Source organism: Eulemur rufifrons, chromosome 17 (genome assembly GCF_041146395.1).
Source record: "Eulemur rufifrons isolate Redbay chromosome 17, OSU_ERuf_1, whole genome shotgun sequence".
Taxonomy (NCBI): domain Eukaryota; kingdom Metazoa; phylum Chordata; class Mammalia; order Primates; family Lemuridae; genus Eulemur; species Eulemur rufifrons.
The window spans coordinates 10135414-10160272 of NC_090999.1; the positions used below are offsets into that span (position 1 = coordinate 10135414).

The following is a 24859-nucleotide window of genomic DNA, read 5'->3' on the forward strand; positions in this document are numbered from 1 at the left end:
GGTGGTGGGCACGAGGGAGGGCACTGCAATAGCATCTTCCTCGGGTCAGCCCTGCCCTTCCGTTCTGCAGGTGGAGTGAGCATCACCCTCCACGCCTGCTTCCAACCATCCACTCTCTGCTCTTCTGTAAACTCCCTGCTGCTTTGAGACTCACACCATTTAGCCATAGTCCTCTCTAATCTCATCTCCCTTTAGAATCCCAAATAGAGAAGTCAAGTCCCTTCTGGTCCCTTTCACTTTCCCTGGGGGGTCCTGCCACTTGGCCCATAATCTCCCCAGCACCTTAACTCTGGGGGAAGGTGTTTCGATATCCATCTGGTCAACCCATACAATGCCCTTTCAGTTCTCCGACCTCCTCCTCGCCAGTGACTTTCTCTACTCTGTTTCAAGCACCCACTCTTTCAGCCACACCTTTGCCCCATTGTCCAGTTGTTCCACCTCTCGTAGTCCAGTTAAAAATCTCTGGCTGCAATCTTCTGTCCTTCCAGATCTCTCCATTTCTCCCATTCCCTCAGTTCTAAACTTCATCAAACTTCTCACTCTCTTGATTCTCCTTCTCGCCTCCTGTCTTCCCCTCCTGACCACTCCAGCCTACACTTCATGGTCATCACTTAACCACACCTTGTGAATGCCCACAACTCACTGTCTGCAATCCCTAAGCCTGGATTCATCTGCTCACCTGCCTGTCCCACCCTTGTGTGTATCTGTAGACTTCTACCTGGGTGTTGAGAGCTGCTGGAATCAAATGTGCCACCGCACAGCCTGCTGTCACCACACACGTGTGATCGCCAACCTCGACTGGGCCGTTAGCTGCTCAGACGTCCTCCTTCCTTATTCCCTTCTCTGGGGGAAGGCCCAGGAACCCTGAGAGAAGCTTCCCTCCTGCTCAGCGATAACCTCACCTCTTACTTCATCTGGCACAGCAAATCCATCAGGTAGAAACTAAATTTCTTGTTGCTTCTCTCTCTCTAAAGCAACAAAACCCAACCAAACACATCTGTCCCCAAAGGCTTCCTCACCTCCTCTCTCCCGTGACACAGGAAAGTCCAGTCTGCCCAGGGTGAGTCTGAGCCACCCATCTGAGCTCAACATTCCCATCCCTTGGAACGTTTCGGAGCCTGCTCAGATTCCCCAGCCACCTCCCCCATCTGTCTGATCTTTGCTGCCTGAGGGCTCCTTCCCAGCAACCTTTACGGGCATAAGGCTCTTCCATCCTTCTCCTGACTCCATCCGTAGAGGACACCAGCCTCTTCTCGCCTCTTCTTACCTTCCCTCCTGTGTGGGGTCCCAGGCCCCTTACTGCTCTCATCAGGGGGTCCTGTGCCTCCTGTTTATGCGACTGCCCAGATCACAGCCTGTTAACTTCTTGAGGCAAAGGCTGGGCTTATTTGTCACTGGTTTTCTTGCATTTACTTAGCACAATGCCTGAAATTCAATACATGAACAAATGAATGTGTGTTAACTGTGATATATAATTTGTGTGTGGTCATTCATAAATAAAATCTCTCCACTGTAGATTTTAGTTTTCTGGGTAAAAAAAATATTTTTTTTTGGTAGAATCTATGAACTTAAAATATGCAAAGTGATGACAAGAGCACTGCACACATTCATGCAGTTCTGAGATTGTCTCGGTAAGCAGGTACTTCCTCCTCCACGCCGAGTACCGCCTGGCTGCTTAACTGCAGACCCACACAACGCGGCACTGGGCCACAGGACTAGCCTCTTCAGTGTGGGCTGCGGTAAAGACTTTTTCAAATCCCTTTTTGCATTTCCTTTAGTTGGATATCAGCTGAGATAGAGGACACACTGTTCCATTATGGAGTGAAATCCTGGAACAGAAGTTAGCTGCTGTAAGGAGAAAATCGGAAGTTTACATTCAAAGTGTAAGGGAGTCTCTTCTGACGGGACCCTGGAGAAGCTGAGAGAACCCGGCTAGGGCTGAGTGTGCTGACAGAGGCATCCTTCGTTCTGACAGAAGGGTGCTCGGAGGGGCGACAGGGCACTCGAGAGGTGGCCACGCAGTTCAGGGAGAGCTAAGGGCTTTCGTGGCCACAGGGAGAAAAAACGATCCTGCTCACATGGAAATGGCTTTTCAAATTCTTCCACGAAAAGGTGTCCAGTTGGACACTGGTATTGTTCCTTAAAAGAGCAAGAGGTTACTATATGGAATGTTGAAAGTCTCCCTTTTTTTTTTTTTTTTTTTTTTTACTTTTGGTAGGCTCGATACTTCCTTCCCTTGTCTTATCCCGGACGAGAAAAACCGGTGAGGCATTAGGGCTGGGTTATCCTTTGGTTTTGCTCAGAAACAGCCCGTTCCTCCCTCTAATCCCTTAGATAAAAGACAACTCCTCCGCATAAAGCTTCAGTGATCCCATGACACCTGTGATGACATGAAGTAAACTGACTATTGCAGCAGCTGACATCTAGTTTAATAATCTGTCTTCAACCCTAAGTGCCCAGAAAATTTACAATCGGGGAAGTGTGGAAAAGTCAGGAGGACACGTCGAGGCATAGCCACCTGTGGGAACAGCTTCCTCCAGTGACATGGATAATCAGCAACTGGATTTCAATCCTCCCAAGGAGTCTCGGTTGCAGTAATTTTCCACTGTTATTGTTCTGTTTGTCTGAGTTTTCAAAGGTGGTTTGGGTTAAATTGGATCATTTGTCTTCCCGGTAGTTTTCCAGCCATGCTTTATTTTCTCAGGGATCTATAGGGCTCTAAGCGAGGCGCCCTCCCTCTGTTTGGCTGCGGCTCCAGCCAGGAACTTCACGCCCACACACGGGGCTGCGGTTAGCGGGAGCAGCAGAGGAGGCCGGTCGCCAGGGCAGTGCACGCTCCTGCTCCGAGCAGCCCTGTCCACAGTCAGTCCCCCCTGAGCCCCCGAGACGACACTGGTGTTTTTTGTCATTTCCACACCTGGAGAAGAGTCTCTATAAAGAAACTGCCAAACAGGGTAAGACGATGTCTGGCCGACTCAGGTTTCTGTCGGTTTCTTCAATACTCAGGGGAAATCAAAAGCACTTTCCTGTGTGACCTCTTAATCTGAAAATGTTCCTTCTCTAAAGAGAGTATTTTAGTGTCGTAAGACCCTCTTCAGACCCTCCCGATCTCTCAGTGAAACATGAAGTGGATTCACCCAGCTAAATTTAACTTTAATTCAAGGTGGTGGAAGGCTTGACAGGGCAGGGACACTGCTAGGAAAATTCTAGCGTACTTAAAAAAAAAACCAAAGGCTTCCTGTGCCACTTACGAATACTTATTCCTCACCGTGATCTCACATCTTTGCTGTTACTGAAATTCCCACATTGTCTACTGATTTTTTATACTTCTATAGGGTTCCTAACTCAGGATTTTGCCCATTGTACTTCAGAGCTGAGTTTAAAATGTTTTTAAATTTAAAAACAATAACAACAAAAACGCCATAAGCAATAACCTGGAATAAAAGACTAACCCCTGGGAGTTACCCTAAACCTGGGACTCCCTGGGATCCTGGGAGTCTTTTCGCTGACTCCCTGTTCACTCTCTCCTTCCTTGGTAAGGGATTATTTTTCTTGGTTCTTCCAGCACCTTAACTCTGGCTGTGGATCTCTGAGCAGCCCAGAACCTCTGTTGCTTTTTCTGACTCGACTGCACCACAAAGCTGTGTTATCTGTTGCCTTCCAGTGACATTTATAAATGCATTCGTACTAAGTGGAGAAAGAGTGAATGCCCATTTGCATTTGGACCATAGGAAATCCAGTGACCACAATAATGATGACAGTGATCTTAGCAGTAGCATCTCCTAAATGCTTGCTCTGTGGCTGACACCATTCTATAATAGGATCTTTACTTCTCCTGACAACTGTGAGGGACATATTATTTCCCAGCTTACTAGGGAGGAAACTGCTGTATGGAGAGGCTAAATCGCTTGTCCAGGGTGGACACAGAGCTCAGAAGAATCCAGAGAGGTTGGCCTCAGAGCTGGTGACCCTAACCCTCACTCTATGATACGAAAACAAAACCCTCCTTTCACTTTGAATTAGATATTATAGGTGGTGCTAAATTCTGCCTGGTAGCAACATTTTAAACAGAGAGCATTAAGTATCAGATCAAAGAGAACTTTTGGATAAAGACTATTTTTATGAAAAATTTCAAAGATCCTAAAGTAAAGGTTATTTTTTTTTTCTTAGCAACCTGCATTGCTCAGGAAGTAAAAGTTATTTTTTAAACAATACCGTGCCACAAGCATCCCAGTGTAAACGTGGAGAATGAGCTGTGACTGAAGACATCACATATCTGAGCCATGCCAAGAAAATCAGGATAAGTAGGTTGATTACGTTGTGCAGTCAGCACCATGCAGCTTGCAGAGTTCAAAACCTGTAACTACGGCACCACGTGGGCTGTGGTGCAAAACTCAGGCACCTGCTCAGCCATCACCAGAGCAGTGGGGACACCACCGAGGCCTCTGCAGTGGCCTTCTGAAGACGCAGACAAGAATCTTTAGGGCTCCTTCTGTACACAGGATAATGCATCATCTCAGGATCACTAACTTGTCCAAAGTTTTTATTCACTTTTCAGCTGTGGGGTTCATTGACTTCTGAGTGGGGGTTCAGGTAGAACTCACTGTGGATATTTATGCAACTGGTACACATCAAGTTTTGGGAATGATTTCTAAGGGCCTGGGGCTTTTGATCTGATTGTTCACTCTGATTGTGTTTAGGAGGTGAGAGACAGTTAAAAGTAGTCACTAAAGAAGGTAGCCCAGGCCATCAGGCCTGTAATCCTAGCACTCTGGGAGGCGGAGGTGGGAGGATCGTTTGAACTCAGGAGTTCGAGACCAGCCTGAGCAAGAGCGGGACACCGTCTCTACTGAAAAAAATCGAAAGAAATTAGCTGGACTAAAAATATATATAAAAAATTAGCCGGGCATGATGGCACATGCCTGTAGTCCCAGCTACTCGGGAGGCTGAGGCAGGAGGATTGCTTGAGCCCGGGAGTTTGAGGTTGCTGTGAGCTAGGCTGAAGCCACGGCACTCTAGCCCAGGCAACAGAGCGAGACTCTGTCTCAAAAAAAAAAAAAAAAAAAAGGTAGCCCATCTGATCCACCACGAGCCTCACGGAGCCGAGTTTGTTGGGAATCAGCAACATTGCCCAGAACCAGAAGGACAAGAGAAAACCCTACAGCACAGAACAAGGGTTGTCACCGTTTTAGACACACACACACACACACACACACACACACGAGAATCCAACAAAATCCAAATAGACAATTGTGGCAAAGCTGTTTTGAGCATTAGCTTTGCTGTGCACAAGTCGGATTGCCATTATCTCTCCATCCCCTCAATGCTGTTATTGGTTTAAATTGTTGATTTATGATATTCTAGGTGAAGTAAAATATCTCAGTAAAGCTGTTTATAACACAAAGGACAAAAGTTATCATCATGGCATGAGCAAATTAGCAAAGAGTCGAACTTTGTCATTAGTTGCAGCAGTGATTTAAGAACTATATATCCTGAATTTATTTGTCTTTACAACTATAACCATGCTTTATGCCTAAGATTTTTCACCTAGAAAAGTGACATGATGAAGTAATAAGCTATAGAATAATGTGGATAAAATTAAAGTGCCATGAAAATTTCTAGACTAAAGATAGGAAAAGGAATTCATTTTTATCACTTACTATTTGATACATCAATAACACGTACGGTCGTAAATGCACATGCTGAGATTCACTCTGTAAACCCAGATTCGCTGCATTTCAGACCTTTTATCTTTGAGAATCAGGGTAGTCCAGAGAGTGGTCTTGCTCCAGCCCTACCACCTGCACAGGCAAGGGGACTGAGGGGACCCAGGGAAAGGAGACAGCTTTGTGCTCCACCTGGCCCGCAGGGCCGTGGGAGGATGCTATGACATAACGACATGTTTATTGATGAAGTATAATAATTCATTCAAAAAACATTTATGGATCACATGGAGAATAACAACCTCTTAAATAAGCAATGCTGCAGAGTCTTGAACATGGCTTCGCACGTTATCTAACAACTCTACAGCAACAGGTAAGAACAGAAAAGTCCCGCGTTATAGATCAGGAAACTGAGGCTCCAGGAGAGTCTGTGTCTTGCCCCAGATTCTTGGTTAATTTATGGTGCAGCCGAACAGCATCAAGGAGATGGTTGGCTGCTTGGTGCTCTTTCCTCGTCCCTTCAACACTGGACAGAGCAGGGTGGCGCGGCAGGGGCAGGATAAGCACCCTTCTGCCATCATGGGGAGAGCAAAGCTGGGACGGGGCGTGCATGTCCTCACACACACATGGTCTACTACCTCTGCAGACATTTAAGTATGAGAAATATTTGTTACTAAAGGAGATTTTTTTTTTTTTTTATGCCAATGCTATTCAGTTTGGGGAACTGGAGAGCCCTTTTAAAGAACATACGTTAGACTGCTGGAAGCTTTTCCCTTTGACTGGAGTTAGGAGCAAGGTCACAGCATCTGATGACAGTGTTGTCCTGCTCAACCTCTACCCTGCAGTCTGGGCAAAGAAGTTCTCCAGGTCAAGCAGCTTAATTAAGCACCCAGGACTGAAGCTTCCAGGGAGATCCCCGAAGAAAAGGGAAGTATCTCAAGCACACGTCACTCCTCTCTGCCTTCTCATTCCTACTTACCTAACGTGGGAGAGTGGGCCCTGGAGAGGCATCTGTTAAAGTTAGTACAACCCCAGTCAAGGCCCCAGTGACCCCAAACAGGAAGATTTGTGATGCTGTCCCCAATGGCAGCCGGACGGTGACGCAGCACCACCGACTGCAGAAAGCTCTATTGGTCACGCTCGTGCAGTGACTCTGGACAGTGCGTTAAATCTTCCGCACGTGGGGGACTCGGGGCTTTCCTTAATTTCTGTTCATCTGTCTGACGGCAGAAGGCTGAGAGCGGACGGTGAAACACCTCCCAAAAATGCCCACTGCCCAAGTGGGGTTCTTTTTTTTTTTTTTTTTGAGACAGAGTCTCACTCTGTTGCCCGGGCTAGAGTGAGTGCCATGGCATCAGCCTAGCTCACAGCAACCTCAAACTCCTGGGCTTAAGCGATCCTACTGCCTCAGCCTCCCGAGCAGCTGGGACTACAGGCATGCGCCACCATGCCCGGCTAATTTTTTCTATATATATCTTTAGCTGTCCATATAATTTCTTTCTATTTTTAGTAGAGATGGGGTCTCGCTCTTGCTCAGGCTGGTCTCGAACTCCTGAGCTCAAACGATCCGCCCACCTCGGCCTCCCAGAGTGCTAGGATTACAGGCGTGAGCCACCGCGCCCGGCCCCAAGTGGGGTTCTTTAAGCCTTTGTAAGTCCTGTGAGATTTCTACACAGACTTCAAAGCAAAAAAGACTAATATAATTAAGTACAAGTACTAAATCTTACCAGTTGAAATTGAAATTGTTATTTTTAAAGCATCACTTATGAAGATATTGATATAATGTATATGTTAGGAGAATAACTCCCTTGGTCTTCTCTAATAAAACTCCTTACTATGTATTTATTATTTAAAAGTAATATATGTCAAGGGGGAAAAAAGCCCATTTGTGTTTTATTAGAATGACAAACTACTTATGAGACTGGCATACTTATTAGACCAATATTAAACTAACAGACTGCCTCTCTCCCACTATAAAAGAGACACAACTATACAATTCTTGGGAATAAATTCAACAAGTAGTTCCCAAAGAAAACCAGAGCATTTTGTAGACGTCCAGAAAATGAGATCTGAACGAATGTTGGAGGCAAACCATGTTCCGTGATGAGAAGACTTGTCAGAGTTCTGAGTTCATTTGTAAATTTAATGGAGTTTTAGTCAGAATTCCAGTGATCTGGGTTTTCATTTGGACCAGGGAAAAATGAGTTTTAACTCCACATAGGAGAAAAACCAAGAAAACCGTGATGCGGGAGCCTAGTGAGGGGCGTTGCCTTCGCAGATACTGAAGGACGGGAAGGCAGCTCGCAGAAGAGAGGCTCAGAGGCTCGTGCAAGGAGGCCTCGCAAGCGAAAATTGAAACGAGATTGCCATCAGATTAAAAACATTGCAGCTGATAAAATCTAGCACTAGGGAAGATAAGGTGTAATGGGAAATGTCATGTAGTATTGGCAGGCACATAAACTGCTGTCATTTTGTGGAAAAAGAATATGTCAAGAGGTATTAAAAGAAAGTGTACCAACTTCTTAGTCCAGTAATCCCGCTTTAGAGATCTATCTAAACAAAAGTCCTAGTGCATAATGACATGCGTAGAAAGATGTTCAGTAAAGGGTTGTTTGTCATGGCACACAGCTGACAGTCCGTCCACCGCCATGCGAAAGGGGACATCTGGGTAAGGGGATGTGACATGCACAGCATGAAATGGAACTAACTGTACTGAACTAGAATGACGCCCGTGAAACAGTGTTAAGTAGAAGGAAGTTGCACCTCAAGCAATATAGTATATTCTCACTCTGTTAAACAGAGAGACCCTCAAAAATGTGTAAATATATTTGTATGAGCAGAGAGACGGTTGGAGACTGCCACACACTGAGCTGCTCATACTGGTTATTTTAGGAGAGGTGAGAGCAAAGGGGCAGGGAGGGAGAAATTACTACCGTGGTACACATCTGTACTGTTTTATTTATGACAAAGAGCAGATGTTACTTTTATTAGTTTAAAATGAAAAAAAGCACCTTTATCAATGCAAAGTAAATGAAATGCCTAGTTTCCTAGGGTGCAAAGCCAAGTAACTGCCCGGCAACGCAAAGGCCAATAAGTCATTGGTGTGCTTTTAGCGATCACCAGTGATATCTCTGAGCAGAATCATCCCTGCTCATCTTGCTTGAAAAACGCCGTGATTTCCGACAGTTGTAAATGCCAGGCTAAATACCAGGAGCTGTGTTGGCCATAAGATAGCTGCGAAGCTCCAAAACCCACACGTTTGGGCGTGAGTGAGTCACCCTGTTTGACTGACTCTCCTGCTGCCACTGGTTTGAGCCCTTTGAGACCCATTTCCCCCTTTCTTTTTGACTTCCAGACCTAAATCATGCTTTGTTTACAAATAGGTAAAACAATTTTAACAGTCTGATTGGAGCGTAAAGGCATTTAACCCAGTCTGCTGGGTCCCAGAAGGCTTCTTGGAGTCCTAGAAATATACCAGGACTATCAGTGCAGCCCCTGTTAGAACTCTAGATTAACAAACCCAATCTCTCAAGTTCCTGGCTGGGCTCTCTCTTAATCCAGTGGAAGTGCCAGCAGGATGCTTTCCTCTTGTCTGCTGCCTCCTCTGAGAACAAGGTCCATTCCTCCATCCCCCAGCCCATCTAAGCCACAGGGTCGCTCCTATCTCAGGGATTACGTCACCATTTATCCACAGAACTGCTTCATTCATTCAGATACACTTAGCGTGCCGTGTCTGCCTGGCCCCATGCTCTCTGTGGACACATGTACAGGATGGGGTGGCCAAACAGGTGGTTACCTTTTTATGGCCACCACATCACGTACACGGGTAATAAGGAGGCTGGGGCCAGGCAAACACCACACTCGCTAAGTCTATTTACACATTTCCTCATACCCCTCACAAACCTTAGAATTAGGGGCTTGTATGTAACAGCTACTGACTAATTCCAATAAGGATTAGGGCACTTCCATGGGAGGAGGAGGAGGATAGTCTCAAGGAGCAGAAGGTGAAAAGATGGGGAGAAAACAGTGGAAAAGCAGAAAGAAATACACATAGAAAGACTATGGCCAAAACAAAGGCTGAGGCAGAGACACAGTAGGGTGGCCACACAAGTCACACAGACGGGACAACAGCTAACAGATCAAGGTGAGTGGAAAAGGAAACTTCAGCACAGAAGTATATGCATGCTCCCTAAGCAGCTGTGCAGAAAGAAAAAACACGTGCTTCCCATGGCACAGTGTAACTTGGACTCTTGGGGTGTGACTGCACCTAAACTCGCCTGGCACACACAGCAGCAATCACAGAAGAACGCGGCCGTCCTCCCAACGCCAGTGTTAGAGCTGTTTTCACCAGGGCTCACTCTTGAGCTTCCTTATGGCTTCCATGCATTTTTTTAAAGCAAATTTAATATCCTTGTATCACATTCAGGTCCCATTCAATTACTCTAAACTCATGCCGTGCTTCCAGAGTGGTGGTGATTAAATAAAAAAAAAAAAAAGAAAGAAAGAAAGAAAAGAAAAGGAAAAAGGTAAGCTCCTTTTCTAAGCTGTGTCCATCTAGAAATTTTCTTTAGTGTTCAGCATTTGGCTTGGTAACCTCTCCATAACACTAAGGAATAAACTAAACATTTCTTCCTATTGTACTAAGAGTAAAAGGTTATTAACTTTCAAAATGGTCAAATGAAGATTTTTAAAGCTGCACTTTTAATATAAAACAGTGATAATTCTGGACTTTGAGTAGGATAGATGTTCTTTTTGTGTTGAAATTAACAGCTGTGCCCGTGTAGTTTAGTCTGCTTTGTGATACCTCTCAATTCCCCACTATAGAATGACGCTGCTTCACAAGTTAAGATGCACTAAGATTCCCTCCCCTCGATCGTTCTAAAAGTACAGAGCAACAATGTTTCTACATAATTACTTATTTCTATGTGAAGATAAAAGTACACTAAACAGATAAAACATCACACAAACTATTAAATTACCTAATTTGTTTTTTTTTTTTTTTTTGAGACAGAGTCTCACTCTGTTGCCCAGGCTAGAGTGAGTGCCGTGGCGTCAGCCTAGCTCACAGCAACCTCAAACTCCTGAGCTCAGGCGATCCTCCTGTCTCAGCCTCCCGAGTAGCTGGGACTACAGGCATGCACCACCATGCCCGGCTAATTTTTTCTATATATATTTTTTAGCTGTCCATATAATGTCTTTCTATTTTTTTTTAGTAGAGACGGGGTCTTGCTCTTGCTCAGGCTGGTCTCGAACTCCTGATCTTGAGCGATCCTCCCGCCTCGGCCTCCCAGAGTGCTAGGATTACAGGCGTGAGCCACCGCGCCCGGCCTATTACCTAATTTTTAAACCTCTCAAACGCACATGGAACTTAAGACTCTCGTCCCATATGACTGTGTTACATGTTTTCTTGGCTCATGCAAAAATTGGAGAATTCAGAGAGAAAAACACAGAACAGGCCGGGCGCGGTAGCTCACACCTGTAATCCTAGCACTCTGGGAGGCCGAGGCGGGAGGATCGCTCAAGATCAGGAGTTCGAGACCAGCCTGAGCAAGAGCAAGACCCCGTCTCTACTAAAAATAGAAAGAAATGATCTGGACAGCTAAAACTATATAGAAGAAATTAGCCAGGCATGGTGGCACATACCTGTAGTCCCAGCTACTCGGGAGGCTGAGGCAGGAGGATCACTTGAGCCCAGGAGTTTGAGGTTGCTGTGAGCTAGGCTGACGCCACGGCACTCACTCTAGCCCAGGCAACACAGTGAGACTCTGTCTCAAAAAAAAAAAAAAAAAAAAGCACAGAACAGGGAAAAACAGGAAGTCCCAACTTTGAAAAACACTCAATCCACCTTCTATGCAAACCACAAAAAGATTCGACAAACTAAGTATTTGTTGACACTGGCTGTAATTTTTGAAAAGGGATAGAACCTTAAAATATATCTGGAATGAGACCCAAATCACTTATTCCCTGGTTCTTTTCTTATTCTTTCTTTTTGTAAAAATATATTTTAGAGGAACTGCTAAGTAGAAATCTAAAATTATTCTCATATTCATCCCTGAATAGATTAAGAGAGTTGCATGGAGATTGGACTGTTTTCAGGGACCCTCCTACGTGTGTCCTGGGGTCTGTGCTGGGCATTCTCTCATGAGTTACCACATTTCCTTAATCCTCCTGAAAACAGCAAGGGAGGGAGTCTTAGCTCTTGTGAAAGACACTCACAGGGAAAAATAATCTACCCGAGGTCATAAAGCTACTTATTGGCAGAACTGGGACCTTGGCCTCTAAATCCAGCCAAGTAAGCGGGCAAGCACGTGGACCACCAGGTTTGTTTCTCAGTTTCGCCACATACTAGCTGCGTTAAGACCTCTCTGACATCCAGTGTCCTCAGGAACACAGGGATGCTCCTCCCAATCTGCCTCCTGTGGGACAGATTTTAGTGTTAACAGATTATGTACCAAGGGAGGCAGACCACCAACGCTCTCTTTCTCCCTCAATCAGAACACCGGAGCTGCAGGGTTTGGAGGTGTGAGTACCCGACCTAAGCCAGAAGCCCTGGCATAGGAGGGACTCTAAAGCCCCCTTGGGACTTCAGGATGCAGTTTCAGTTCAGGGCAGACTGAGTATTAGTCCTGAAGACCTCTGGCACATCCAAAAATCTTCTAGAATCTACTTGCTCTTAAGAACAGCCACAGTCGTAGACAGATGCAGGCCAAAAACTACTGCCTCGTTCATCTGGGTCACACTCTTGCGGCCCCTTAACGTGGTCTGGAGGGCCCAGGGGCAGGGCCTTCACCCTGGGGTGGGCGGATGAGCTCCTCTTCCAGAGGTGCCCGTGCTGACCCAAACCGACTGAGATTAACGACCCTCCAGTCAGCAGACGGGTGAGGAAGAGCAAGAACTGTGGTAGTTGCTTTGTGATCTCCATAAAAATGCAAAGATACAGACTCAGTGACTTAGTTCTCAAAGCGCCTTGTATACCATGTCCCTCTGCTGCCTGCCCAGGCTCCTCTGGCTTTAATAAGCCTCTTCTTATTTTCATTTTCTTTTTTATAAATATAGTTCCCTTGCTTAAAAATTCACCCTCCCCAAAGTCAGCTTTTGACTTTTGCTTAGTCGAAAGCTAAACAAAATCAGGCAAACTTCTCTTTACTCAATATTTATCCTCATCGAATTTGACAGCCTTAGAAGGAAGTGTGCCCAATGTGTACAATGAGCACTGGTTTTACATTTTCAAAAGCAGCTTCTCGTGATAGCTCACGAAGGCAAAATCTACCTACTTTGGGGCTCTCTGAACTCTCACCTTCTCCTCCGGCAAATCTCTGCCATGCAGGTGCTGCCGTGAACTGGCCCATGTGGCGATCACTCGGTTAAGAAGTGTTTGTTCAGTACCTGTTATATGCCTGGTGCTGTACCAGGCAAAGGCTGTGGGGCACACACAAGAGGTTTAAGGGGCGGCCCCTGCCTTTGAGGAGGTTACGATGAAAATCTGCAACGAGCAGAGGACAGTAACGGTGGCACTGATTCGAACAGCAAGAACAGCGTGCGTGTGCCAGAGAAGACAGGGTGGGGTCCTGGATCCCTGGAGAGAGGGTGAGGGCTTTGAGGGGGTGTGGGGAGCGACTGAGCTCAGCCTGCAGTGGGCTCGAGAGGAGACGAGGGTCGCTCAAGGAAGGGCGCAGTGGAGTGGAGGGAAATCGGGCCGGGTGTCTAGAGTCCAGTCCATCATACCAGCAGGGCATGGAGATCAGATGTGACTGGCACTAGGCAAGACTCTGAGCTTGTGACGCAGAGTTTATGACGACTGACCTGGTGGGAATGTGCACAGTGGGCCACAGTGCCAAGAAAATAGAGTCAGGAAACCAATTCTTGTCATGGTGCCCAGGGAAGAGCTGCTGTGTCTTGGACCCGTGTTGCTGACAGTGGGAAGGGAGAGTGGGAGCCATCATAGGTGTTGATGTGAGAATTAAGACCTGTTTCCTGTCTGCCTCCAGTACCCTTCTTCCCCAGGTGACCCTCCCTACGGTGGGGACTGCACCTCCTTCACCACTGGATCCAGGTTGTCAATCAATGAACACCGATCAAAGGGAAGAATGGTTTTGGGGTTTCGAGCTGAGGACACCCCCTGGGACTGACTACCCATCCTTGGGGTTCCATAAAATACAGCAATACTTAGTTACAACAAAGCCTAAAGTAAAAGAGAGGTGGACATCCTTACGAAAGTTGAAACAGGTCAGGGTGTGTGGGCAGAGCAGCACCGCCTTAGACTCGGTCTGCCTTCACACCGACATCTAAGGGTTCTGGGCGTGACAGAGGCCCACAGGGACACTGTGTGCTACTGGAGACCTGGTGAGGATGCACCTGTGCCACTTAGTCAGCCCACGATTCCACGTGTGCAGTAACAGCTCAGAGGATTCCCCTCTCCCCTGACAGTGCATGGCCAGAGACCTAAACCTTAAATGTCCTTCACCCCTGATGGCTCCATCTAGTAGCACACAGGAATCTCCCCAGTTCCCGGGGGTTGTGCCCATGCAGAGCAGGCGGCATGGTGAGGACTGCGGGGAATCAGGGGCAGTGAGACCACTGCACACGCAGGGCACAGTTCCCTGGGGATGCACCGAGGTCTGTGGGAAGAGGCTGAGCGACCAGGAGACGCACAGGGAGGAGGAGGCAGAGTCAGTGGGCAAGGGGCACAGAGCAGCCAGACCAGGAGGTTCACAGGACTGGTGGCCGCAAATCTCAGTGCCACTGTCCTGGCCTGCGCTGCCTCAGCTCCTCCTGCCCTGGAGAAACCCAAGCCCAAGTGAGTTTGTCCTGGAAGCTTGCAAGTGACACCTGGTGGCCCAGCTAGCTGGAGGGCCTCGGGAGGGCAGCCAGTGAGGCCCTGGCAGGAGAGCTTCCTGCCCCCTCGGCTCTCTCGTGGGGCCGTCGGTCTTCTCCCTCTGCATTTGCTATCAGTGCGTTTCCGTGTGGCTGACTGTTGAACAATGAAAGGGGCGACCGCCCACTGGGGGAAAAATGTTTTTCTCTAAGTGGAAGAAGTAATGCTAACCAATGATCCATTCTGGCCTGCAAAGCAAATGTGTTTGCTAAGCTAATGCTTATCTGATGGCAAACTTCTGCTGGGATAAACAGAAATATCATTAAGATCTCTTTACACTGGTGAAAACCAAATCTGGTAGGATGTAGACAGAGTCAGTGCAAAAAACTGCACGGCTCTGTTCTCTTGCGCAATGGATAACTGGCGTGTGGACTCTGGGAAGCCCTAACAGTTTCAGGCAGGAAAGCATGCTGGAAAACCAGCCTGTTCTGGGGCAGAACCTGTTTTCAAAGGCCACTCATTTTAGCCACAGTGGAGACCTGGAAAGAGCTGAATTGCACAAACTGGAACTGGATTCTGCAGTTTCCTGCGTGCCCAGCACAGACTGCCGATCCATAGCGTAGCTGTCGTGAGGACACACAGGAGGAGGCACTGGGGCTGCAGTCAGGAGCCTGCGAGAACATGAACTAAAGACTGCTCGGGGAGGGCCTTCAAGGGCTTTGGGGAGGTTCCAGTTAAATGCCTCTTCTCTCCCTCTCCTTTCTTCTTTCTCACTCTACTTAATAGTTCTCCTACCACAGAAACTCCTTTTGCTTACTATTAGATCACAGTCTAAAGATAAATGTTCCCAGGTTTGCTAACTGCTCTCATTTGGAAATGTGCTGTGGCTAAGGGCTGACCCCATAGGAAGATCACCTCTGGTACAGTTCAATTCTTTTTCCCATGCAGGTGACAAGCATAATAAGCAAACGAGAGAGCTTGCTACACGTCATACAATAAGCTTGCTTATTCACAGACATGGCCTTAAGATGGGTAAGCCAAGGTTTAGAACTGACCAGTTTGCTTTCCTTGGAATTATGTTAGGGTTGCATTCAGTACTGCATTGCCCTAGGATTTTGAAGAAGTATGTACTGCATTTGTCTCAGCACAAGCTGAAGCAATGGAAACAGACAGAATTCCTTTTGTGCACTGGAAGGTATGCTCTTGTGTATTCCCTTTCTGTACTGTGTACTTTCTGAGGTAAGAGCACTAGTAGTGGTGCACAGAAACAATGTGTGCCTCAGACTACCTGTCTGAGTGACAGAACAATGCCTGGACCCAAGTCTGGTCCAAGTGCATCCACCCACTGCAGCTCACTCATCAAGAGCCACCGTGCGCGGCTGCTCTTTTCTGAAGCGGGATCGTTCACGTTTGTGCACAGAAACTTGTGTTTTCTCTGAGACATGCTGATGGCAAAGCAAAACTTGGTCACTGACTTGGAGCCATTACTATCAGCCATGAAAGTGTAGTCAGCAACAAGAGGGTGGAAAAAATTTATCTTCAACAATGGCAGTAAAATCCAAGCATGGCCTACTAAACACTGTTGTTCATGATTTGAACAGTGAACACATTTTCTGCATTTGAAAAAAAAAAATGGAAGCAGCTTTTGTCCTGAACTAGAGAAATCCCCATAACAATACTTTGTGGTTCTTAAACTCATCTGAAGTGCAAATAATCCCCAAATCATGTGAAATTGATTAACAGGATATGAAAAAAACAAGAAGGAAAATGCTGCATTCTTTAAGCTAGTTTTTCAAGTGAGAACTGTACAAGGAATGTTGCAAAAGCAGATTACAGCCCCAAATGTATAAAAGCAAATATCCTAAGATGAGCCCAGAGACGGTGGGACTGGCTAATTGTTCCTTCTGCAATGTGACACCTTCTTAGCGTCCTGTTCCTTGGAGTTTTTTATAGTTAAAATTATTCTGGACTTATTTTCCTTCTGGATTGTTAGAGTAGATCTCAGCTTAAAAATTCTTTTTGATGTGAGATTTTTACAAAGAAATTTATATCTGTGCCTTTCAAATCTAGGCATGCCTTGTTTTATTGCACCTTATTTCGTTGCACTGTGCAGGCACTGCATTTTTTTACAAATTTTTACAACTCACAACCCTTAGTTGAGCGAGTCTATCAGTGAGATTTTCCCAATAGCATGTGCTCACTTTGTGTCTCTGTGTTACGTTTTGGTAATTCTTGGTAATATTTCAAACTTTTTCATTATTATTATTATATTGTTATGATGATCAGTGATCTCTGATGTGACTATTTTAATTGTTTTGAGGCACCATGAACCACACCCATATAAGACGGCGAGCTTGATCCATCAGTGCTGTGTGTGTTCTGACTGCTCCCCCCACCGGGTGTTCCCTGGTCTCCCTCCCTCTCCTCAGGGCTCCCTATTCCCTGAAATGTAACAATATTGGAAATATTGAAATCAGCCAAGTTAATAACACTACAGTGGCCTCTAAGTGTGCAAGTGAAAGGAAGAGTTGCATGTCTCTCACTTTGAATGAAAGACTGGAAAGCTTAGTGAAGAAGCTTAGGGAGGCCTAAGCTTTTTGGCGAAAGCTTAGGCCAAAAGCTGGGCCTCTTGTACGGGTTAGCCAAGTTGTGAATGCAAAGGAAAAGTTGCTGAAGGAAATTAAAAATCCTACTTCAGTGAACACATGAATGGTAAGAAAGCAGAACAGCCTTACTGCTGATATGGAGGAAGTTTTAGTGGCCTGGATAGAAGATGAAACCAGCCACAGCATTTCCTTAAGGCAAAAGCTAATCTAGAAGCAAGGCCCTAAATCTCTTCAATTCTGTGAAGGCTGACAGAGGTGAGGAAGGTGCAGAAGAAAAGTTGGAAGCTAGCAGATGTTGGTGCATGAGGTTTGAACCTGTCTCCAATACATAAAAGTGCATGGTGAAGCGGCAGGTGTTGACGGAGAATTTGCAGCAAGTTATCCAGAAGATGTAGCTCAGATAATTCATGAAAGAAGCTACACTAAATAATGGATTTTCAATGTAGACAAAACAACCTTCTACTGGAAGAAGATGCCATCTAGGACTTTCATAGCTAGAGAGGAGAAGGCAATACAGGCTTCAAAGGACAGGCTGACTCTCTTGTTTGGGGTTAATGCAGTTGGTGACTTTAAGTTGAAGCCAATGCTCATTTACTATTCTAAAAATCTGAGGGCCCTTAAAATTTCTGCTAGGTCTACTCTCCCTGTGCTCTAGAAATGCAACAACAAAGCCTGGACGACAGCACATCTGTTTACAGCATAGTTTACAGAATGTTTTAAGTAAACTGTTGAGACCTACTGTTCAGGAAAAAAAATATTTTTTAAATAATGTGATCACTCTTTGACAATGCATCTGGTCACCCAAGAGCTCTGTTGGAGATGTACAAGGAGATTAGTGCTGTTTTCATGTTTGCTAACACAACATCCATTCTGCAGCCCTTAAATATTTGTATTTTACACCTCTTCTTCTTCTATACTTCCTTAGGCTTAGAGAAACCAAGGTTTCAATTTACTGTATGATCATGTTGATTTTCAAATCTATCCCTTCCCCAGCCAAGCACTCTTTCCTGAGCTCCTTCCGCAGGGCACTCCGGGTACCTGTAACTCTCCGTGTCTAAAACGAACAACGATAACTAGTAATACCATTTGTTACTGGCGAGGACTGTGGGAACAGTTTTATCATTTGGTCCTATAATAGTCTTATGAAGGAGATAATATTATTTCCCATTTTCTACGGAGAATTTAAGTACTCATCCCAGATCACACACAGCTAGGAGAGAGCCAGTCTGAATACGGGTCGGTTTGCAATGCATTGCCTCTAACTCTGTACCTCCCCCAACACAGCAGCTCTGCAACACACTGTGATGAGGTGCCTGCTGCATCTCCCAGTAGATGACTGCAAGGTCTAAGCATACAGAGGGGTCATCTATCCTTTGTTCTCCCTGCACTTAGAACAGTTCTTGGCTCCACACAAATATTTGCTGAATGGCAGAATAAATGAATTTGTAAAGGTCTATGATTGATTGGCAAGTAGGAAGCAGGGAAGGAGCCAGCCAGAGTGAGACTATGTATCTACTTAATGTTTACTTTGTTTCTTCAGTAAAAATAATTCAATGTCAGGGATGCACTGAATGTTGTTGGAGCCTCAAAGGGGTTGAAGATTGGAATAAAATTTTGGGACACTACTGTTGACTTTCCTAAAATAAGACATATTCTTGCATAGGTATGTACATGTAGTTGAGAAAATGTATGTACATACCTACATACATTTTTTAAACAAAAAAAATAAAGACTCACTATCGGCCCTCATTGACAGTTCAAATAGGGTGATACCAGATGGAGAATCAACAAGTGTAGGATCTAGTTCTTTCTCTGGCACAATTGGTTTTGGGATATTGGGGGAGTCACTGGGTCATTTTGTGTGGTTCTGATGGCCTCAGAGGGCCTCTAATTATATAACTCTCAATACATTTGTATGATAGCCTACATAACTCTCAATACATAACTATATAACTCTCAATACATAACTATATAACTATATATATAACTATATAACTATAACTGTATAACTATATAACTCTCAATACATTTGTATGATAGCCTACAGGAGATGACCAAGGTTTGACTCTTTAGTCTCGCCTTGATTGCTTTCGATTCTGAGGTATCTAGTTTGCATGGAATTTGCCTGACCTTCCTCAATTACCTGTTGTCTGCAGACCCAATGCATACATTTATTTACATATTAGACAGTATCTCCCACTGATTAGCTGACATAATGTTATGAAAACTAGATGTACAACAACTTTGTAAATGGTTCCAACTGGCTGTAAATATATTCACCCTCTCTTGCTACACAGTTCGGACAAAATTGTTACTGGATAGCATGTGCTATTGTTTGCCTGGTAAAGCCAGACTCCCTACATAACCAGGTGTCACTTAATAGGCTGTTTTGACTGTGCTTCTAAGTACTCTGATTAGCATTGAGGTAGGTGTTTGGGGAAGATATATATAATATTAATATTTCTGACTTGTTTATAATCTAGATGGGGAGACAAGGTAAATGTATAAAACGAATAATACAAGTAGACATAGTTATGCAACTTGGGTGTAACTTGGTAACCATAATTTTTGATTCTTCTACACTTCTGCCATTTTAACACATTTGGTCAGAAAAATGTTACAAGTACAAGCAGCCTAATTCAATAGCTGTTGAACAAAACTAAAACGTTCATCAGTTAAAGAGAATTATCTCCCATGTAGCACCTCTTCCCCCTCACAACCTGCCCCACTCACAATCCCCCCCAATTCTAAATATCCCATTATAAAACATATTTGGGTGGGGAAAAAACCCAATCTATATGAGCCTACTGCTTATTCAGGGTTAAAACAAGAGACTTAAATGTTTTCAATGGAATGTTCACCACAATTTTGTTATCATTTAGTTGTCTTGGAGTCCAAAAGAACACTCCTAGCATGGCAGTCTCTGATGAGCATTTGCTAGTTTATCACTCGTGCTACGGATCCTTTTCTTTTCTTTTTTTTTTTTTTTTTTTGACAGAGTCTCGCTTTGTTGCCTGGGCTAGAGTGAGTGCCGTGGCGTCAACCTAGCTCACAGCAACCTCAAACTCCTGGGCTTAAGCAGTCCTACTGCCTCAGCCTCCCGAGTAGCTGGGACTACAGGCATGCGCCACCATGCCCGGCTAATTTTTTCTATATATATTTTAGTTGGCCAGATAATTTCTTTCTATTTTTAGTAGAGACGGGGTTTCCCTCTTGCTCAGGCTGGTCTCGAACTCCTGACCTTTAGCGATCCACTCGCCTCGGCCTCCCAGAGTGCTAGGATTACAGGCGTGAGCCACCGCGCCCGGCCCGGATCCTTTTCTTGAGAGTTCAGAGAGCACCCACTGTGGCTGCAGCAGGAGGTCATGCTCCTCCGCTGGGAGGGCAGGAATGACTCTGTGGACCATCAGCAACAGAGCGGGCGAGTTCCTGTGTCTGTTGTTCTTGGAGGCCCTTGTAATGGGAACAGCCGTAGTGGCTCTTCTGTTAGGTGTGGTCATCAGTTTTAACTGTCCTCTTGTGACCTCTTCTAAGTATAAAAACAAAATGCTGGAAAAGGTACAAAGAATCCCTGAACTGATACTGATAAAGTAACAATAGAGAGAGAAACACTGCAGGTAGTATCTCTGCACTGGAGAATCTCTGCTTTAGGAAGCCCATGTTATTTTAGATATAGAATGAGTTCTCCATATTCTGAGCAATATTAGTTGTTATGAATTCAGAAACAATAGTTTTATTTTTTAAAAAGCCTCATTTTTAATTTTTTTTTTTTATTTTCTCATGTGATGAAATGCTTCTAGTATCTCTTTCTTTCTGCCCAGGCATTACAACGACTACCAGAAAAAGTCACAGCTACGCAGTTATAGCTACACAGCTGTCCTATGTGGTTTGCCATAAGATTCCTTACTATGTTGTTGAGTCAACACAATGAGTTTGTGCGGGTTTAAGGATTATAATATTTCTTGAGCATTGTTTCCTTAGGTACCAATCCTTAACTTGAACCAGGTGTGAGAAAGGTAAACTTGTTAAAATATATTCCATTTTTTATGTATGCCTTTAATACGCCTGCAATACTGTCATGCGCTTTAGATTACAGATCTCGAAAAGGCAGGCACTGTGTCCCCCTATAGTAAGTCTATTATGTCAGCAATGTGGCACATGGAAAGGGAAGTGTTTAAATGCTTGGATGAGATGTATGGACATCACAACAGAAAGCTCTGACTGTGTTCCTCCAGTTTTCTAGTTCTCCTTGATACAAACTGTTCATGGGATGAAATGATACCTTTCTGTAGGTATGAAATACAGAAGCAAGAATGACCTGCAAATGTTCCATTCTCATCTTTCTGGGTTTCCCAGACATTTTGGGCCAAGGCCAGGGAACACCTGAATGAGAAGCCTCCAAAGAAAACTCTGGACCCACAGGATATAGGGTGATGACCAGCTGGAAGGATCCTTCATCTGAATCAGCTTGGTCTCAATGTGATCCTAGAGTAGGCAACGGGCTCCCAAAGCCAAAACAGAATTGAGATCTGAAACCAAGATTTTGTTCACAAAGGAGCCTACAGAGGAAGCTAGTTTCAGAGGCCAGCCGAATTCAAGCCACAGACACGGGCTCTGTTTTCATTCTCTGGTGGCATTGGTGCCTGTTATTCTGACTTCCTGGGTACGATGTACCACCAACAGCTTCTGGATCCCTCTGAAGGACGGAAGACGCAAGATACAGTTCTGAATTTCACCGGGGGGGAGGAAAATAACTACTACAAAAGCATACAAATTATTAACTTTTAAAACATAAAGTAGAACAGCGATGATTATGTCTGTACACGGTTGCACTGATAAGTCAGTTCAGAATTGACTTTCATAGATTTGGAGTTTAAAGTACCCAAGTGACGTGACAATTACATTAACCATGAATTCCGTGCCTGGACACTTATCCCAGCATTTCAAGCTTCAGGAACCTCTTGCAGCACTAAGAAGCCAGAGAGACAGCAGCATGTTTAACTTCTCCCTTCTGTCCCCTCAGAAGCTACTACTTGTCTGTGGTTCCCTGACTCCTTATTCCAGGCTGAACATAATGTTTCTAAATTTAAAAGTCTGCAAAAGAAAAAAAAAAAAAGACTTAGTATGAGATCAAACCTCATGAATCATTGTCAAGGTCATTTTTTACCTCTTCTATACCTAGACTACCGGATGGGACAATGCGTTCATAAAATTCCAGGTTCAATGCTATCATTTCCGTGGAGACAAAATGTCACTTCACAGAGAATTATGATTTCACTGGGGCACTGTGGGGTGAGGAAGGTAGGTGGGAAATAAATGGACTATAAAAAGCAGAAGATAAATTATGTTTGTGCAAGTACAGATCATGATCCCTCTGGTACAGCCCACACAGCCTCCTAAGTAAATTAACCTCTTTGCCCCGAGCAGCGCATTTGATTCTGATCACTTTAACTTGGCCAGTAACAAAATAGTTAGTTGGCTTTCAAGAGTCTGAGCTGTGCCAGTGAAACAAGCTCAGTCATTTCACACCCTTACTCATATGAGATGAAAAGACAGAGCTGACCAATAATGACAGCACAGAGACAGGGAAGGGGCAAAGAAGAGAAACCTGTGGTCTTAGTAGGCACCAGGACTCTTCTCTGTCGTCTCCACTCAGACACATACTTTCCAAAGGAAGCCTTGGTGTGCAATTGCACCACGGCAGGGGGAGGCAGGACTGCTGGTTTCAGCTCAGAAAAATCCCAGTATGCTGTAGATCCCTTCGAATTGCCTTGTGGGTGTGTACTGTTGGAACTGACAGCTTAAGAGCATTCCGATTATGTCACACATTGTCCCCAAATACAAGCAAATAATTAACCTTGTGTGGTAAGACAGCAACAAAAGTAATACTGAAACTTTGATGTTCAATCTGCTGAATTTTTAGTTCACTAACATTTTAACACATTTCTATTTCAGATGAAACCTCAAAACCTCTTTCCTTTGTAGTCCCTTGGGTCTAACTCAAAGAGGAGAACTTTACCACTTTCTCCTAAATTCCTGTTTTCGGCTAAACAATTCCTGAGCACTGTTAACCCTTTTCTAAGCTGAACAACAAAATCAGCCATGGCAGCAAGGCCCAGGCCTGGGATGTCTCCCTCACTTTTTCCTAAAGACTCAGTATTATCCATCTGAGTCCAGTTCCTTCTATTCTTAATCCTTTAACGTCTCAAGACCACAGGACAAATAAATGGCACCACGGTGGCTGATGAGAAGCACTTTTTAAAAGTTTGAATATAGAAAATAATCTAGTCTCCTAGTTCAATCCATGGTACTATCATCGTCCATTCTTCCCTCTCTATTTCCCTCTACAAAATTCTTGCTGAGATACTTTTAATCATTTGTTCCTGAAGATAGTTGTTTCTGTTAAGAGTATTTATCTTACAACAAAACAAAACAAATAAAACAAAATTAGAAAGGGCCCCAGGAAGTTTGGAAACTACCAAGGGAAAACAGACTTTACTCTAAGGGTTAAAATGTTCTCTCAAATTAAAACCAAAACCCCAAAGTTAAATTTTTTACCAAAATGTAAATAAATAGAGTAGTCAAATTTGGGGCAAATGTTTCTGATCTGGGCCATGCTCTCCAAACCCGCTTTCCTCGGCCCATGTGAACGCACGGCCAGCTCCTTCTCTGAGGACCCCTGACTACTGTTACACAGCCTCGAATGAGGCCTCCTGGTCTGGAAACACTGCACATGGGCATTCAGAACACCCCAGCCCATAACGCTACAAACACTGAACAAATAGTTCTAGGGCGTGTGGGTGACAAAGATTCTCTCCTTGACCAAACTTTAATCAGGCTCCTCTTTGGAGCCTCTTCTTTTCCTTGTCTGTGGGCCAGTTTTCTGCTTGCCTGGCCCAGCTGCAGCAAGAATCCTGCTCAGTGGGTTTAGCCAGAATCCCCCCCAGCTCACCCCTGATATCTGTCTGGTAAAGTTCCTTATCTCCACTGTTGATACCAGAGCCCTTGGCCTGCCTTCAGCAAGAATCCTGTTAGGTTGGTTCATCAAGAGTCCCTGACCCTTGATATCGCCTCTTAGTGATTTTCCACCCACTGACCATTGCCTATAAATCCCCACTTATCTTGGTGTTCAGAGTTGAGCCCTATTTTTCTCCCCTATGGGGATAATCTTGACACCGATGGCAATAGTTATCTTCCTTACCATTTTAGTAAGTGTCAGAATAATTTTTTCTTTAACATGGGGCACAATCAAAAGATGAATAAAGTACAGTCCTTGAACTCAGGTAATTGACAGTCTATCTAGAAACAGACATGCAATAAAGCAATGTGAATACAAGACACCATGCAATGAGTGCGACCTACAGCAACAGAACAAACAGAGTGCTATATTTTATTTTTATTCAGTGTAATCATCCTGGTCATGTTAATACATGGTTCAAGAGGTCCTTATTAGCATAACCCATTTTTCAGTGCATGTAAAAGTTTTAGGATGATATAGGATATGTTAAAAGTAGGTCCACAGATACTCACAGACTATGAATTTTGGCAAAAATACTGTGCAGATTAGTAATATGAATTGTCACCTGAATTCTCTAGAGAAATGTTAAGTTTAGGTGGCTATCAAAGAGTTTTGGGCAAAAATGTAAATTCAGAAGAGTCATAAAAAGAAAGAAGGAGAAAAACAAAATGTGTGACAGCGTCCTCAGCATTGTGGTGTGAAGGTGATCACAAAGTTCGGTGTCATTCTGGGAACCCCTGATGTGAGGACGAACTGT

At 44.6% G+C, this 24859-nt stretch overlaps 1 protein-coding gene across 2 annotated transcripts in view; it reads right to left on the reverse strand.

Annotated features, from left to right (window-relative positions):
* Positions 1 to 24859, reverse strand: part of ANKH (ANKH inorganic pyrophosphate transport regulator) — a 137548-nt gene that overhangs the window by 62512 nt on the left and 50177 nt on the right. Inside the window, exon 1 of one of the 2 annotated variants that reach the window (XM_069492744.1) lies at positions 22749 to 22805. The exons of the other annotated variant lie outside the window; for it this stretch is intronic. The gene's annotated coding sequence lies outside the window, so the exon portion shown is untranslated. Of the gene's footprint in view, positions 1 to 22748; positions 22806 to 24859 lie in introns of those variants that run through there. 2 annotated transcript variants of the gene reach the window in all.